Raw genomic sequence first — 15,944 nt, 5'->3', positions numbered from 1 at the left:
TTGTTTTTTCTAAGTCGCCGCGTTTTTCTAAATGAGAACTTCCAGCAGAATTTCTACCAATTTGAACAATCTGCAATTGACAAGGATCACAAAAAAATCAATTGGTGACAATTCACACACTGCTACTGATGTTGGACACATCTGCCCAGGCTACCCCATAATGCACTGCAGCTATCGCATCACATGATCTAGTGCATCCAATCAGGAGTGCACGGTCCCAGCCAGTATAAAAGCTGAGGGCAGGGAAAGCAGCTGCCGTTTATTAGGATTTTCCATAGGGATAGGAGGTCAGAGCGCACAGCTCGTTACATAAAGGGATAAAAAAGGGCCTCATCTAACCTGGTGTACTACTGCAATGCTGAAGCTGATTGGAAGTGGGAGTGGTAGTCACATTTTGTGAATACTAATCCAAAGATCCAAGTGTTACGGAGGTGCAGGATCGGCGGAATCTGAATTAATCTGCATATTGTAGGGTCCTCTTCCTCCCTTGTGTAAGGAAGTGGATAGTGATGAGCGAGCGTGTTCGTTTAACCCTTTAACCGAGCACGCTCGGGTGTTTTCTGAGTATCTTCGGCGTGCTTGTATATTACAGTATGTTCGAGTCCCTGCGTCTGCATGATTTACGGCTGTTAGGGAATCCTCACATGTGTTGAGGCTGACTAACAAACAGGCAATCCCTGCATGTGTTGAGGCTGTCTAACAGCCAGAAATCATGCAGACGCAGGGACTCAAAGATAATATACGAGAACACCGAATATACTCGGAAAGCCACCCGAGCGTGCTTGGTTAAGGGGTTAAGCGAGCATGCTCTCTCATCACTAGAAGTGGACAAGAGAGTAGTGATGAGCGAGTATGTTTTGTTAACCCTTTCGTCGAGTATGCTCGGGCCGAGCACTGAGCATCTTCAGCGTGCTCGGTGTTATGTTTGAATCACTCCCGTGTGCATGATTTGCGACTGTTTGACAGTTTTACTACATGTGAGGAATGTCTATTTCTTACACATTCCTCACATGTATTAAAGCTGTCAAACAGTCGCAAATCATGCACACGGGAGTGATTCAACCATATCACCGAGCACGCTGAAGATACTCGGTGCTCGCCCGAGCATACTCGGCGAAAGGGTTAACCAAACATACTCGCTCATCACTACAAGAGAGAAGACAAGTACAGTTGATGCCTAGCTGAGTAACTGCAAGCAAACATCACCATCTGCTAGTTAAAGGCGAAAGTGAAAGTAAAGGAAGAATTACAGTAGTAGGAACCTCATAGTGGGAACCTATTTTCTGACTGGAAGAGTTTTGAAGGTGACACCTGTGTCGGCGTTACCAATTATAAAAGGCCGGGCCAAGAAGGGGCACTTGGTGCCAGAACCTATACCAGGCAGGTGGTGTGGCTGCTAGGTGGACTTAGAGCCACCATCATCAAAGAAGGGTCCGAGAGCGGTCAGATACTGGAGAAGGCTGGAGCTGTGAGGAATATTCGTACCCTGTGCCAGTAGATGACCCATAAGCAGGGCCAGTAGAAGACAGCAGCGCCTGTGGAAAATCCGTAAGCAGTGCCAGTAGAAGATTCATACCCCGCACCAGTAGAAGATCCGTAAGCAGTGCCAGTAGAAGACCGTAAGCAGATCCGAACCAGGCTCGAAAGAGTGATCAAATGCCAGAGAAGGCCTGAGCTGTGAGGAAGATTTGTACCCCGCGCCAGTAGAAGTTCCGTAAGCAGTGCAAGTAAAAGACCATAAGCAGCACCAGTAGAAGATCTGTAAGCAGAGGTAGTAGATTACCGTAAGCAGCGCCAGTAGAAGATCTGTAAGCAGCGCCAGTAGAAGATCTGTAAGCAGCGCCAGTAGAAAATCCGTAAGTAGCACCAGTAGAAGATTCGTACTCTGCGCCAGTAGAAGATCCGTAAGCAGATCTAAACCAAGCTCGGATGACGATCCAGTTGTAGCAGAGGGCCTTTCTGGTGGACCATTACTTCCAGTGTAGACATACGGCACATGGTGTGGACTGGGGCCATGCTTCAGGGAACGGAGACTGCCAGTGCGACCAGCACACTGCATACCCAGTGACTCGCATATCTAGGACTTGCGGCCTAGCGTGAAATACCAGTGACCCCCGCTAGGGCCAGTGTAACTATGGCGCCCGTGTCTATAGTGCCACAAAATGCCTGCATGTGTAACATAATTCACATGTATTGCCAGCAATGGTGAGGGCTAAATTCTCTGCTGTTCTCATTACATACACACATTGTTACCTGATCCCTTACTGAAGGACTGTGCACTTTTGCTTAAACCAGGAAGTTGCGCAGATTCCTCAGAAAGGAGAGGAGGTGCTTCCGTAGTTGTAGTGTGAGGAAGAAGCAGCATCATGGAGTTCCCTGTGCATGGGAGAGAAGTGTGATGTCTGCAAGGGCAAGCTGCATGAGGAAGGTTCCAGCCCCGAGAGCACAGAGACTTCCAGAGTCTGTGCTAAACTGTGAGTCTGCTCGGTCTTCATATAACAAGCAGTGAAGTGTTTTCCCGGGAGCTCAGCAACTGCATGGAGTCACAGACTCTGCTGCCAGAAAAAGTGAGTGTTCTGACAGGATTCATGTTGCCTGCTCCCTGGAAGGGATCACAGATCCAGTAACTGTTCACCTTGGACCCCTGGGGATCCAAGGAATCATCTACCAGAGGTGTAATTAGCAGCAGGAAGGCTACACAACCTCACAGCAGATAATCTGAACCCTCACCATGCAGGTCTGTCCAAAACCCTGTATGTGAATTGTATAGAAGCTTCTGGAACTGTTTGCTGAACTCCAGTAAAAGGTACAAACTGGTTATCACCATGTCTCAAGCTGATCATTTCCTGATGTGCCATTCCTGCTCCAACTCCACTGGGAGGCAGCCCTGGTTGGGAAGGGTTAATCATCTGGCACTGCTCATCACCACCTAACTCCCAGGAGCCCTCATCAGTGCCCGGCCATGCCAGGCTGAACATCCCAACTGGCGTCATGAACCTCTTTATTATTTTATTATTAACCCCCACAATTGATAAAGAGTGGCGCGTGCCTCCGGTCGGACCATACCAGCACTCGGACCGCTGTGCACCAGTAATGTGACCGCAGCGGCCCAGCCGGGGCGGCACATAACTAATAGAGGTGTTAATAGAGAATACGACAGGGACGGGCCAAGTACTGAGAGTGACGCCTGTGAAGTTGAGATATAAAGGCATTAATTGTCTAGATAACAAGAACTGTGTATTAATAGAACATTGCATAGATATTGTATTTAATCACATTGCTGTGTTATCATATACTGCATAGAGCTTGTTACTGTTACCCAAATATAGTGATTACTTGTGTATATATACTTCTGAATAGATTCTCTTTCTGTGTTAAATACGGTTGGTTAAGTACCACTGTCTCCTCATTGCGCAGTTGTATCCAAGTAACCTGCTTACACTTGGACCAGTCTTGTCAGTTTGGTTACTTAAATGTGTGTGTGTGTGTGTGTGTGTGTGTGTGTGTGTGTGTCTATATATATATATATATATATATATATATATATATATATACACACTGCTCAAAAAAATAAAGGGAGCACTCAAATAACACATCCTAGATCTGAATGAATGAAATATTCTCATTGAATAGTTTGTTCTGTACAAAGTTGAATTTACTGACAACAAAATCACACAAAAATCATCAATGGGAATCAAATTTATTAACCAGTGGAGGCCTGGATTGGAGTCACCCCCAAAATTAAAGTGGAAAAACACACTACAGGCTGATCCAACTTTGATGTTAAGTCCTTAAAACAAGTCAAAATGAGGCTCAGTATTGTGTGTGGCCTCCACGTGCCTGTATGACCTCCATACAACGCCTGGGCATGCTCCTGATGAGGTTGCAGATGGTCTCCTGTGGGATCTCCTCCCAGACCTGGACTAAAGCATCCGCCAACTCCTGGAGAGTCTGTGGTGCAATGTGACGTTGGTGGATGGAGCGAGACATGATGTCCCAGATGTGCTCAATCGGATTCATGTCTGGGGAACGGGTGGGCCAGTCCATAGCTTCAATGCCTTCATTTTGCAGGAACTGCTGACACACTCCAGCCACATGAGGTCTGGCATTGTCCTGCATTAGGAGGAACCCAGGGCCAACCGCACCAGCATATGGTCTCACAAGGGGTCTGAGGATCTCATCTCGGTACCTAATGGCAGTCAGGCTACCTCTGGCGAGCACATGGAGGGCTGTGCGGTCCTCCAAAGAAATGCCACCCCACACCATTATTGACCCACTGCCAAACCGGTCATGTTGAAGGATTTTGCAGGCAGCAGATCACTCTCCACGGCATCTCCAGACTCTGTCACGTCTGTCACGTGCTCAGTGTGAACCTGCTTTCATCTGTGAAGAGCACAGGGCGCCAGTGGCGACATTGCCAATCATGGTTTTCTGTGGCAAATGCCAAGGGTCCTGCACGGTGTTGGGCTGTGAGCAGAACCCCCATCTGTGGACGTCGGGCCCTCATACCACCCTCATGGAGTCGGTTTCTAACAGTTTGTGCAGACACATGCATATTTGTGGCCTGCTGGAGGTCATTTTGCATGGCTCTGGCAGTGCTCCTCCTGTTCCTCCTTGCACAAAGGCGGAGGTAGCGGTCCTGCTGCTGGGTTGTTGCCCTCCTACGGCCCTCTCCACGTCTCCTGGTGTACTGGCCTGTCTCCTGGTAGCGCCTCCAGCCTCTGGACACGACGCTGACAGACACAGCAAACCTTCTTGCCACAGCTCGCATTGATGTGCCATTCTGGATAATCTGCACTACATGAGCAACTTCTGTGGGTTGTAGAGTCCATCTCATGCTACCACGAGTGTGAAAGCACAACCAACATTCAAAAGTGACCAAAACATCGGCCAGAAAGCATTGGTACTGAGATGTGGTCTGTGGTCCCCACCTGCAGAACCACTCCTTTATTGAGGGTGTCTATTCCATTTGCACAACAGCATGTGAAATTGATTGTCAATCAGTGTTGCTTACTAAGTGGACAGTTTGATTTCACAGAAGTTTGATTTACTTGGAGTTATATTCTGTTGTTTAAGTGTTCCCTTTATCTTTTTGAGCAGTGTATATATATATATATATATATATATATATATATATATATATACACACACACATATATACAGTGGGGACAGAAAGTATTCAGACCCCTTTAAATTTTTCACTCTTTGTTTCATTGCAGCCATTTGGTAAATTCTAAAAAGTTAAATTTTTTTCTCATTAAAGTACACTCTGCACCCCATCTTGACTGAAAAAAAATAGAAATGTAGACATTTTTGCAAATGTATTAAAAAAGAAAAACTGAAATATCACATGGTCATAAGTATTCAGACCCTTTGCTTAGCCACTCATATTTAAGTCACATGCTGTCCATTTCCTTGTGATCCTCCTTGAGATGGTTCTACTCCTTCATTGGAGTCCAGCTGTGTTTAATTAAACTGATAGGACTTAATTTGGAAAGGCACACACCTGTCTATATAAGACCTCACAGCTCACAGTGCGTGTCAGATCAAATGAGAATCAGGAGTTCAAAGGAACTGCCCAAGGAGCTCAGAGACAGAATTGTGGCAAGACACAGATCTGGCCAAGATTACAAAAAAATTCTGCATTACTCAAGGTTCCTAAGAGCACAGTGGCCTCCATAATCCTTAAATGGAAGAAGTTTGGGACCACCAGAAGTCTTCCTAGACCTGGCCATCCAGCCAAACTGAGCATTCGTGGGAGAAGAGCCTTGGTGAGAGAGGTAAAGAAGAACCCCAAGATCACTGTGGCTGAGCTCCAGAGATGCAGTAGGGAGATGAGAGAAACTTCCACAAAGTCAACTATCACTGCAGCCCTCCACCAGTCGGGCCTTTATGGCAGATTGGTCCGATGGAAGTCTCTCCTCAGTGCAAGACATATGAAAGCCCGCATAGTGTTTGCTCAAAAACACATGAAGGACTCCCAGAATATGAGAAATAAGATTCTCTGGTCTGATGAGACGAAGATAGAACTTTTTGGTGATAATTCTAAGCGGTATGTGTGTGGAGAATACCAGGCACTGCTCATCACCTGCCCATTACAATCCCAACAGTGAAACATGGTGGTAGCAGCATCATGCTTTGGGGGTGTTTTTCAGCTGCAGGGACAGGACAACTGGTTGCAATTGAAGGAAATATAAATCCGGCCAAGTACAGAGATATCCTGGATGAAAACCTCTTCCAGAGTGCTCTGGACCTCAGACTTGGCCAAAAGTTCACCTTCCAACAAGACAATGACCATAAGCACATAGCTAAAATAACAATGGAGTGGCTTCAGAACAACTCTGTGACCATTCTTAACTGGCCTAGCCTGAGCCCTGACCTAAACCCAATTGAGCATCTCTGGAGAGACCTGAAAATGGCTGTCCACCAACGTTCACCATCCAACCTGACAGAACTGGAGAGGATCTGCAAGGAAGAATGGAAGAGGATCCCCAAATCCAGGTGTCAAAAACTTGTTGCATCATTCCCAAGAAAACTCATGGCTGTACTAGCTCAAAAGGGTGCTTCTCCTCAATACTGAGGAAAGGGTCTCAATACTTATGACCATGTGATATTTCAGTTTTTCTTTTTTAATAAATTTGCAAAAATTTCTACATTTGTTTTTTTCAGTCAAGATGGGGTGCAGAGTGTACTTTAATGAAAAAAAAATTTGAACTTTTTAGAATTTACCAAATGGCTGCAATGAAACAGAGAAAAACTTTAAAGGGGTCTGAATACTTTCCGTACCCACTGTATGTATGTGTAAGCCTTTTCACCTGTATGGCACCCTGGAATTAAAGGGGATATCAAGAACTATTTAATTTTTCTTTCCTACAGGCCTAAGAACTAACAGGCAAGTAGTTGCTACCTACCTGCATGTTGTTCCCTATGCTGATCTATGCCAGCACAGACCGCTCCCGCGGCTTTCGCTGACGTCACGTCGACAGAGCAGCGACTTCGCTTTCACTCTGCTCTGTTGATGTCATGCTGATTGACAGCCAGCTCCCAGCTTCCTAACTGCGGGGAGCCGGCTATCAATCAGCATGACGTCAGCAGTCATACCCGGTCGACAGAGCAGAGCGAAACAAGAGATTCTCTGTTAATGTGGAACAGCTGAATCGCCGGCAGGAACAGTCACAGACTGCTCTGAGTAGAACAGGCAAGTAGTGTCTTCAAGTTAGCAACTGTTTGTCAGTTTTTAGGCCTGTAGTAAAAAAAAAAAGTAGTCCTGAACAACCCCTTTGAAGCAGCACTCTAGTGTTTTTTTTTTCAGCACTGGAGTGGCACTTTAAATGTAAGCCCCCTGCCCCTGGCCATATACTCACCCTCGGGCGTCTTCACTGTTTTTCATCACCGCTCCTGTTCTGCGGCGCCATCTTGTGAGCTCAACTTCTGACGGCTGTAAGTCAGAAACTTCGTCCCAAACTCTTAATGCAAGTCTATGAGAGCCATAACGAGGCTGTCATAGACTTTTATTGACAATTGACCTCCATGAAACACTGATGCTGCAGGAAGGTCACTTTTCGCCGGAGACTGATTGGAAAACGATGAAGGTGGTGGCAGGTGAGTATGAGACAGAGGGCAGGGAAATTAGATTTAAAGCACCACTCCAGTGGTGCAATAATAAAATGCTGGAGTGGTGCTTAAAGTTTAAGTTCACACATTGCATTTTTGCAAAAAAAAATTTCTGCACCAAAAATGTGTACAATATGTGCGCTTTTTTATTTTTACTTCTTGATGCATTGCAAACAAGGAGGGCAGTTTTAAACCCCTCTGTCCTAATTTTGCTACTGAAGAAAACATTTTGAGATGTTGAATCAGTGTTCCATCCTTTATTCTCGTATGCAAAAAAATAATCAGAAGAGGCGCTGGGGATGGCTGCAGGCAGGATGAGCCTTGCATAGCTCTGGGTCTGATGGCCATGGACTACTGATGTGGCCCCTGGACCAGGATCCAGAGCATCTTTTTGCTAAACAAGTGCCCTGCCTCCATGTAGTGACGGCGGTTTTGCAGCCTGACTACAGGTATTATACGTGTAATTATGCCCCTGCACCCAGGGCATGCAAGAGAAAGCACTAAAGCTGAGCAGCGGTACATTTTTCGTCACGGTTTTCTACAGTCATGGAAAAAATTATTTTGCTGCAATTAAAAAAAAAAAAACAAGCAAAAAAACACAAAGCAAATACAATTTGTGAACAAAGCCTGATCCTTAATACAATTGCATAGCTGATGTAGACCTGAGCATCAGTGTGATTATCCCATAGGCAGGAGTGATTTTTCACGCCATGGAAGAAAACAATGGTGTCACATTCACTGACTGTAAGCAGAGATTTGGAAAACTGTGAGGAATTGATACAAGGGATATATTAGAATATGGTTTAATCTTGTGAGAAATTGCTAAATCATTAGAATCACAGTATTCTTTTTTTAATAATAGTCTTCACCTGCAGATGTCACCCATGTACCAAACAGGCTGCACATAAAATCTGTTGGATGTATTTGTAAAAAATTAAAACAACATAGTAATGGCGGATAAATATAGTAGTGATCATTGAATTTACTGTAGTTGATTTGGTCACCTTAATTTTGAGCCATACTGGCCACTATTTGTGACAGCTGCACTAATGGCCAGCCACATTGTCAGATATGATCGGGACTTATTTGAGATGGACGGCGACGAACTGGAAATTGTAAAGGACTTCATTCTACTCGGATTAATAGTCACTGGAAGTCAATAGAAGAATAGCTATGAGCAAATCCACAGTGGAGTCACTGGACAAGGTCTTCAGATCGAGGAACATTTCACTGGCGGTGAAGACACAGCTCGTACATAGTCTGGTCTTTTCTGTGGTAAACTATGGGCGTGAAACCTGGACGATACAGAAGCAAGACAGGAGATGAGTCAACGCCTTTGAAATGTGGTGCTGGAGAAGGATGTTATCAATACCATGGATGGCAAGAAGAACAAACAAATTGTAGCGCCCCGAGGGTTCGGCTGCTACAGGAGTATTGCACCTCAAACCAGAGGTGTGATATTCCACTCCCAGGTAAGGATGGAGTATGGACCAGGGCTCAGTTAGCTGCATACAGCACACACACCCCATTTCCGAGGGACAGCTCAACGGTGCTCCCACTAGACAGAAGTGCAGGCACGACCGACTATGTCCCTGTGTGGAGTGGGGAGGGGGGTGGAACACCCAGTGCTGTAGGGGCAGATAGGGGTTGGTTCCTGAGCGTAGGAAGGAGCTCATTGGTTGCTGGTCACCTGGGCTCATGGCTAGAGGGAGGTATAAAAGGTGGGCACCATCTTAGTTCAGTGTTCAGTCTGTGAGGAGAGGAGAGCTGACAGGGAGCAGCAGCTCAGGCTGAGTGCTGCTCCAGAGGCAGGCCTAGAGAAGAGGCCGGAGCCTGAGAGGAGAAGGAGAAGGAGAAGTGGGCCTGGAGAAGAGGCCAAGGGATGGAGGAGATGACAGAACAGGAAAGAAGGAGAAGAGAGAGAGAAACAGAAGGGCTCAGGAACAAGAAGGTGGAAGGGACCCTAAGAACCCACGAGAATCCAGGGTGAAGGGTCAGGCAGATTAAGGGTACCGGATCCCAAGTTGGTGGAGGAGAAACTACCCTCAGCCAAAGACCGGTCGTCGTGATCATTTATTGGTGCGACACCTCATCAAACCTGCTAGGAAGGCACCATATAGGACAGCGGAGGACGGGGCCCACGTTTAACTGCACAAGTCCGCAGCAGCTGGACAAAAGTGGGTCACTGGTGAGGCAGGCCAGAGAAAGGCTTAAAGGGGGTCCTGTGCCATGCTCCTAAACTGCCTGGGAGTTGACCGAGCCCCTCACCTGGTGGACGCAGCACTGCTCGGGCAGTCATTCCCTGCAGAAGTGACTTGGATATTAACCGTGAGTAAAGACCCTGGACTGCAGTATGTTGTCTGTGTGCTTTTTCGCTCCTCCGGCACTACCGGTACTGGGACTCTCACCACCATCACTCCCACCATCCACTACACTGCCCTGGGGCCGCACTCTTCCCGTGGGGAGTCACATCATCCCAGCTGCATACATCATCAGCCCCAGCGGTCTGCCCTGCAGCGACGGTTCCTAACAACCGCAATCCACGGGTGGCGTAGTCGGACATAATCAATAGCACATAACGGACTACCACTGGCCTGACCACCCTGAGCCACGGAACCGGGTTGCCACTACTACTCCCATCGTTCCCTATTGCCCGGATCCGAGTGCCCCACGGCCCAGGGGGCGAGTCAGCTTTGGCGTAGTCGGCAGGATTACGTGCCCGCTAAAATCGGGTACTGCGCGCCTGAAGAGAAAGAGACTGTTTTATTGAAAATTGACTGTGCTGAAAATGGCGCCCGCCCTAGAAGAATGAGCGCCATAATGTGCGCGCCAACAGACCACAGGAGGCCGCCTCCCATCGTGGGCCAGGTCCCAGAACGGCGCCAAAGAAGGAGCCCGCCCCCAACAGCCATGAGCACGGCTGTGGAGATGTCCATCAAGGTGGGGGGGCTGCCCCTGAAAGGGATTGTCACCAAGTTGCCCCGGGACCACCCCCAATGGGGGTGGGAAGAGAAGAAAACTGTGGGGCAGGGCGCGGTCTGGACCAGTCTCACCAGGCCGCACCCAGAGATAGAGACAGGAACCAGCTCCAGCGCCCTGGCGCGTGGCCTGCTGCAGGCCGAATCCCCATGCAGCTTCACGGAGCTGCTAGCGCAACTACCCAAAGAAGACCCAGAGTTCATGCGGACTGCGCTGGAGGAGCTGGACCGGAGAATGGTCCAGGCACAGCGGGATGTCATCGCCGGGTGGAAGGAGGAGGTGGCCCAGCCGGCCGTGTCCCAGCCGCTAGAGACACTGCCAGCACCCGACAGCGCGCCTGCCTCTGAGGACGGTGCAGGAGGAGTGAAGGCCGAAGACAGCGTCACGGAGGGAGCCACGAGGACCGAGGCAAGTACAGGGGACGTTACCACCCCAGGCCCAGCAGCCGCAAGCCTGCCCCAGCCTCCCGCCGCAGAACCCGAAGCCCCACTCACCGCACCTGTTGCCGCGCCGTCACTGCTCCAAGCTAGGCCTCAAGCGGCGAGCACCGCGGCCACGCCCCACCCGGCGCCACGCCCCTTGACCCCGGGCGCCGTAAAGAGAGACGCGTCACCGGCCCGGTCGCAAGGCCTGAACTCCCCAGGCGCCTCCCAACCACGTGCGCCCCCGGTCCTGAAGCCACCACCCCTTGGGACTGACCTATACCCTGGTGACGTGGTCACCTTCACCCAACACGAGGGCGCAAAAGGACCGTACGCCCTCCATGTCCATCGGCTTACAGAGGAGGAACTGCAGCACTATGGCTATGAGGAGAGCCAAGAGGACCCGGACGGGTCTGGAGATCACCAAGAGGAGGAAGGAGCATATGAAGGACACCGCTACTAGTAAGTAGCCACGTACCTGTGTACATAGTTACCCGTCAGGGTACAGAGAACTGTTTACTGTCATGGAACTGTGTGCAAGTTAACCCCCTACATCCCCCAACAGGCTGAGGACTGTGAGCAGCCATTCCCCTTTTCCAAAACTGGCTGAGGACTGAGAGCGGCCACCCCTTGTAAATAGTTGCGCTTCCTAAAGCGCCCCCTACTGGTTTTATAAAAAGACTGCAGCGTCTACCTCGGGACAGAGAGTCCCTCATGTTTACAAGTTTGCTGAAGTTTTTGCACCTTTAAGAAGAAAGAACACCTGGTCGCAAGTTGCACCGCGACCGTGATCCAAGAATCCAAGAATGTGTTTTGCTTAAAAATTGTTTTATATGAAGAAGTTTAATATGCTGCTAGAAAATGTTTTGCATAACCCTGAAACCGTTTTATATGATAAGTGACAAAAGAGTTCCAGAAGTATTAGTAAGCGTTTTATAATAGTGTGACAAGAAAAGAAAAGTGTGTCCCATAAAGAGAGTTGAACGCTGTCGTCCGTTTCTAAATGTAAAAAGTTTTAAAAAGTTTTTGCATGTCCTGTAATAAACTGTTTTTGCTCTTTTCCAGCACGAGGACGTGCTGTGCTTTACCAGGGGGGAATGTAGCGCCCCGAGGGTTCGGCCGCTACAGGAGTATTGCACCTCAAACCACAGGTGTGATATTCCACTCCCAGGTAAGGATGGAGTATGGACCAGGGCTCAGTTAGCTGCATACAGCACACACACCCCATTTCCGAGGGACAGCTCAACGGTGCTCCCACTAGACAGAAGTGCAGGCACGACCGACTATGTCCCTGCCTGGAGTGGGGAGGGGGGTGGAACACCCAGTGCTGTAGGGGCAGATAGGGGTTGGTTCCTGAGCATAGGAAGGAGCTCATTGGTTGCTGGTCACCTGGGCTCATGGCTAGAGGGAGGTATAAAAGGTGGGCACCATCTTAGTTCAGTGTTCAGTCTGTGAGGAGAGGAGAGCTGACAGGGAGCAGCAGCTCAGGCTGAGTGCTGCTCCAGAGGCAGGCCTAGAGAAGAGGCCGGAGCCTGAGAAGAGAAGGAGAAGGAGAAGTGGGCCTGGAGAAGAGGCCAAGGGAAGGAGGAGAAGACAGAACAGGAAAGAAGGAGAAGAGAGAGAGAAACAGAAGGGCTCAGGAACAAGAAGGTGGAAGGGACCCTAAGAACCCACGAGAATCCAGGGTGAAGGGTCAGGCAGATTAAGGGTACCGGATCCCAAGTTGGTGGAGGAGAAACTACCCTCAGCCAAAGACCGGTCGTCGTGATCATTTATTGGTGCGACACCTCATCAAACCTGCTAGGAAGGCACCATATAGGACAGCGGAGGACGGGGCCCACGTTTAACCGCACAAGTCCGCGGCAGCTGGACAAAAGTGGGTCACTGGTGAGGCAGGCCAGAGAAAGGATTAAAGGGGGTCCTGTGCCATGCTCCTGAACTGCCTGGGAGTTGACCGAGCCCCTCACCTGGTGGACGCAGCACGGCTCGGGCAGTCATTCCCTGCAGAAGTGACTTGGATATTAACCGTGAGTAAAGACCCTGGACTGCAGTACGTTGTCTGTGTGCTTTTTCGCTCCTCCGGCACTACCGGTACTGGGACTCTCACCACCATCACTCCCACCATCCACTACACTGCCCTGGGGCCGCACTCTTCCCGTGGGGAGTCACATCATCCCAGCTGCATACATCATCAGCCCCAGCGGTCTGCCCTGCAGCGACGGTTCCTAACAACCGCAATCCACGGGTGGCGTAGTCGGACATAATCAATAGCACATAACGGACTACCACTGGCCTGACCACCCTGAGCCACGGAACCGGGTTGCCACTACTACTCCCATCGTTCCCTATTGCCCGGATCCGAGTGCCCCACGGCCCAGGGGGCGAGTCAAAATCAATCTTGGAAAAAATCAAGCCAGACATATCACTAGAAGCAAGGATCACCAAGCTACGACTTGTCTACTTTGAATACATCATACAAAGAGAGCAATCACTGGAGAAGGACATCATGGTGGGAAGAATAGAAGGAACAAGGCGAAGAGGAAGACCAGCAACCCAATGGCTTGATACAATCAAGATAGTGGTGGAGAAGACCCTGGTGGACCTGTCTAGGCTTGTACAAGATCAATCTTCCTGAAGAGCGTTCATCCATCAAGTTGCCTTGGCCTGAGGCCATTAAATAATAACCAGCCAAAAAGCCGTTCTGTCCACTATCTTTGTCCCTGACAGATGCTGCTTTAGATTTTCTATGCAAATAGTCTCCTCAGAAGAAGAGGACTAAAACTTTAGCGCCACCTATTGGAACTAACGATCCTAAAAGTCAATATCGACCCTTTAACCAGCCTTGCCACATGACTTAGGATAAAAGCCAAACCAGAATCTCAATATTCAGACACGCTATTAGATTTTCTCTCACACGGGGCCACTTCTAACCAGAGGTTTGGCATTGTAGCACAGCCTTGAGTGGAATGGGGCTGCGTTGGACTTGCTCCACAGCAATAGGTACAGGCACAGGCAGGGAGAAGCTGAAGGGTCCAATAAATACTCTTTTTGCTTCATTTTAGGAATACCCTTATAATTGTATTTCCCACAAATATCATCACCTCAGTTCAGAATTCCTAATAAATGCTTGATTATTGGCCGATCATTTGATTGTTAAGACCCCCACAAATCACAAACGAGTATTCAGAGTCCATGGGATGGTGGTGTACAGGCGTGATCAGCAATTCACTGTGGGATCTGTGGTCATTCATGCACACTCCTACTCTCATAGAAGTGACGACCTTTGGCCATTCATGCACTTCTACCATACGGGGAAGATGGGACCTCGGTTTTCAGGATCAATGAGGGTTCAAGTAGCTGCAGTTCCATCGATCCACCTGCCAGTGCTCTTCCAAAATTGCAGATGCAAAGCAGCCTGTGCTTGCAGCATCGGAGAGAGCACAATTCAGGCCGGAGACACAACCATGCTGCTGGTCCGTACATTCAATCATCAGAAGCACACTGCTCCCCAACCCCGGCAATCACAAGACTGGGGAGCAGTGCGCTCCTGCAGATATCAGATGAGACAAACTCTTTATGATACAAAGTAGATTATGCAATATCATTGTTGTTTTGGAGACAAGAAACCATATATTAAAAATGTAAAATATAGAAGAAATGGAAACTATTTTTAACAATAATCGTGGAGTTTACAATGGAAGGAAACAGAACAATTCAGAACAACAGAGAAAACAATATTATAATAATCTGCATAAAAATAACTCAGACAGACAAAACCAGGAACACGAGAGATGCAGCAAACGGCAACATAAATAGAGATATGTGAGATGAAGACAGCAAGTGTCCAAAATAAAGCAGAGACTTCTCCTAGGACTGGAGAAATCTCTTTTGGCATCTCGAAGGAGGACCCAGATCTGTCATTCACATTACTACTTCTCTAATAGGCGATGTCAACGTTATTGCTTTAATTTGTCTTGTTTCCTCTTGATAACAGGATGATTATGGGGTAAATGTTCACAAGTTGGGGTCTACAGAGTTGAAGGACTTGGAGATAAAATATGATCCTCCAGCTATACCAAATATGTCCACTTTTTAACATCATAATTATGACATCATTATCAAGGAATGCACAGGACGTCATGGATAAGCCCATACTTATTAACTCTTCAAAATGTACTATAGGCTCCGAAAAAAAACCTGATCCTTCTAGATTCTTAGAAGAGTCAGCAGATCTTCTGAGCACTGTGGAAACCTCCCAGATAGCTGCACTTCTGGAAGGTTTTCTACTATGGAGGGTGTACATGGCTCTGTAGAAAAAAATCCTCCCAGGAGGGCTTGCATAAAGGTTGGCAAGTATGGGTAAGATCTAATAGGTCATTGGTGAATTATCTCAGAAGAACTTGACTCTAGTGACAACTGACTGGCTCCAAAGTCAGCTCCAGATGGAATTGTCTTCTGCTGGACCTTTGGGGCCTTAGTTGTGTCAGAGCCTTGGTCTATCAGAGAATCTTTTGGTACTCTTGCAGGTAAGTATGACTCTGTGTGGCACCCGACTGGTGCTAATTTACACCTGTATTTCATGTCCAAAAGAAGAAAATGACTGAGGTCTGTTTTCCCTGCCAATCAATACAGCGTGAGAATGTATGATGCCTTCTGTGATCCCCACACAACCTGTATCCCTACATATCCCCACACAGAATAATGGGCCCCACAAAGTCCTCCATACAGAATAATTGGCCCCACATAGTCCTCCATACAGTATAATGGGCTCACATAGTGCTCCATACAGAATAAAACCCACATATTACTCCATACAGTATAATGGGCCCCACAGTCCTCCATACAGTATAATGGGCCCCACATAGTCCTCCATACCGTATAATGGGCCCCACACAGTCTTCCATACCGTATAATGGGCCCCACATAGTC

Source organism: Phyllobates terribilis, unplaced genomic scaffold, assembly GCF_046119375.1.
Source record: "Phyllobates terribilis strain yellow unplaced genomic scaffold, ASM4611937v1 Scaffold_12__6_contigs__length_324123572, whole genome shotgun sequence".
Lineage (NCBI taxonomy): Eukaryota > Metazoa > Chordata > Amphibia > Anura > Dendrobatidae > Phyllobates > Phyllobates terribilis.
The sequence above is the reverse complement of the archived record's forward strand: the minus strand, read 5'-3'. Positions refer to the sequence as shown.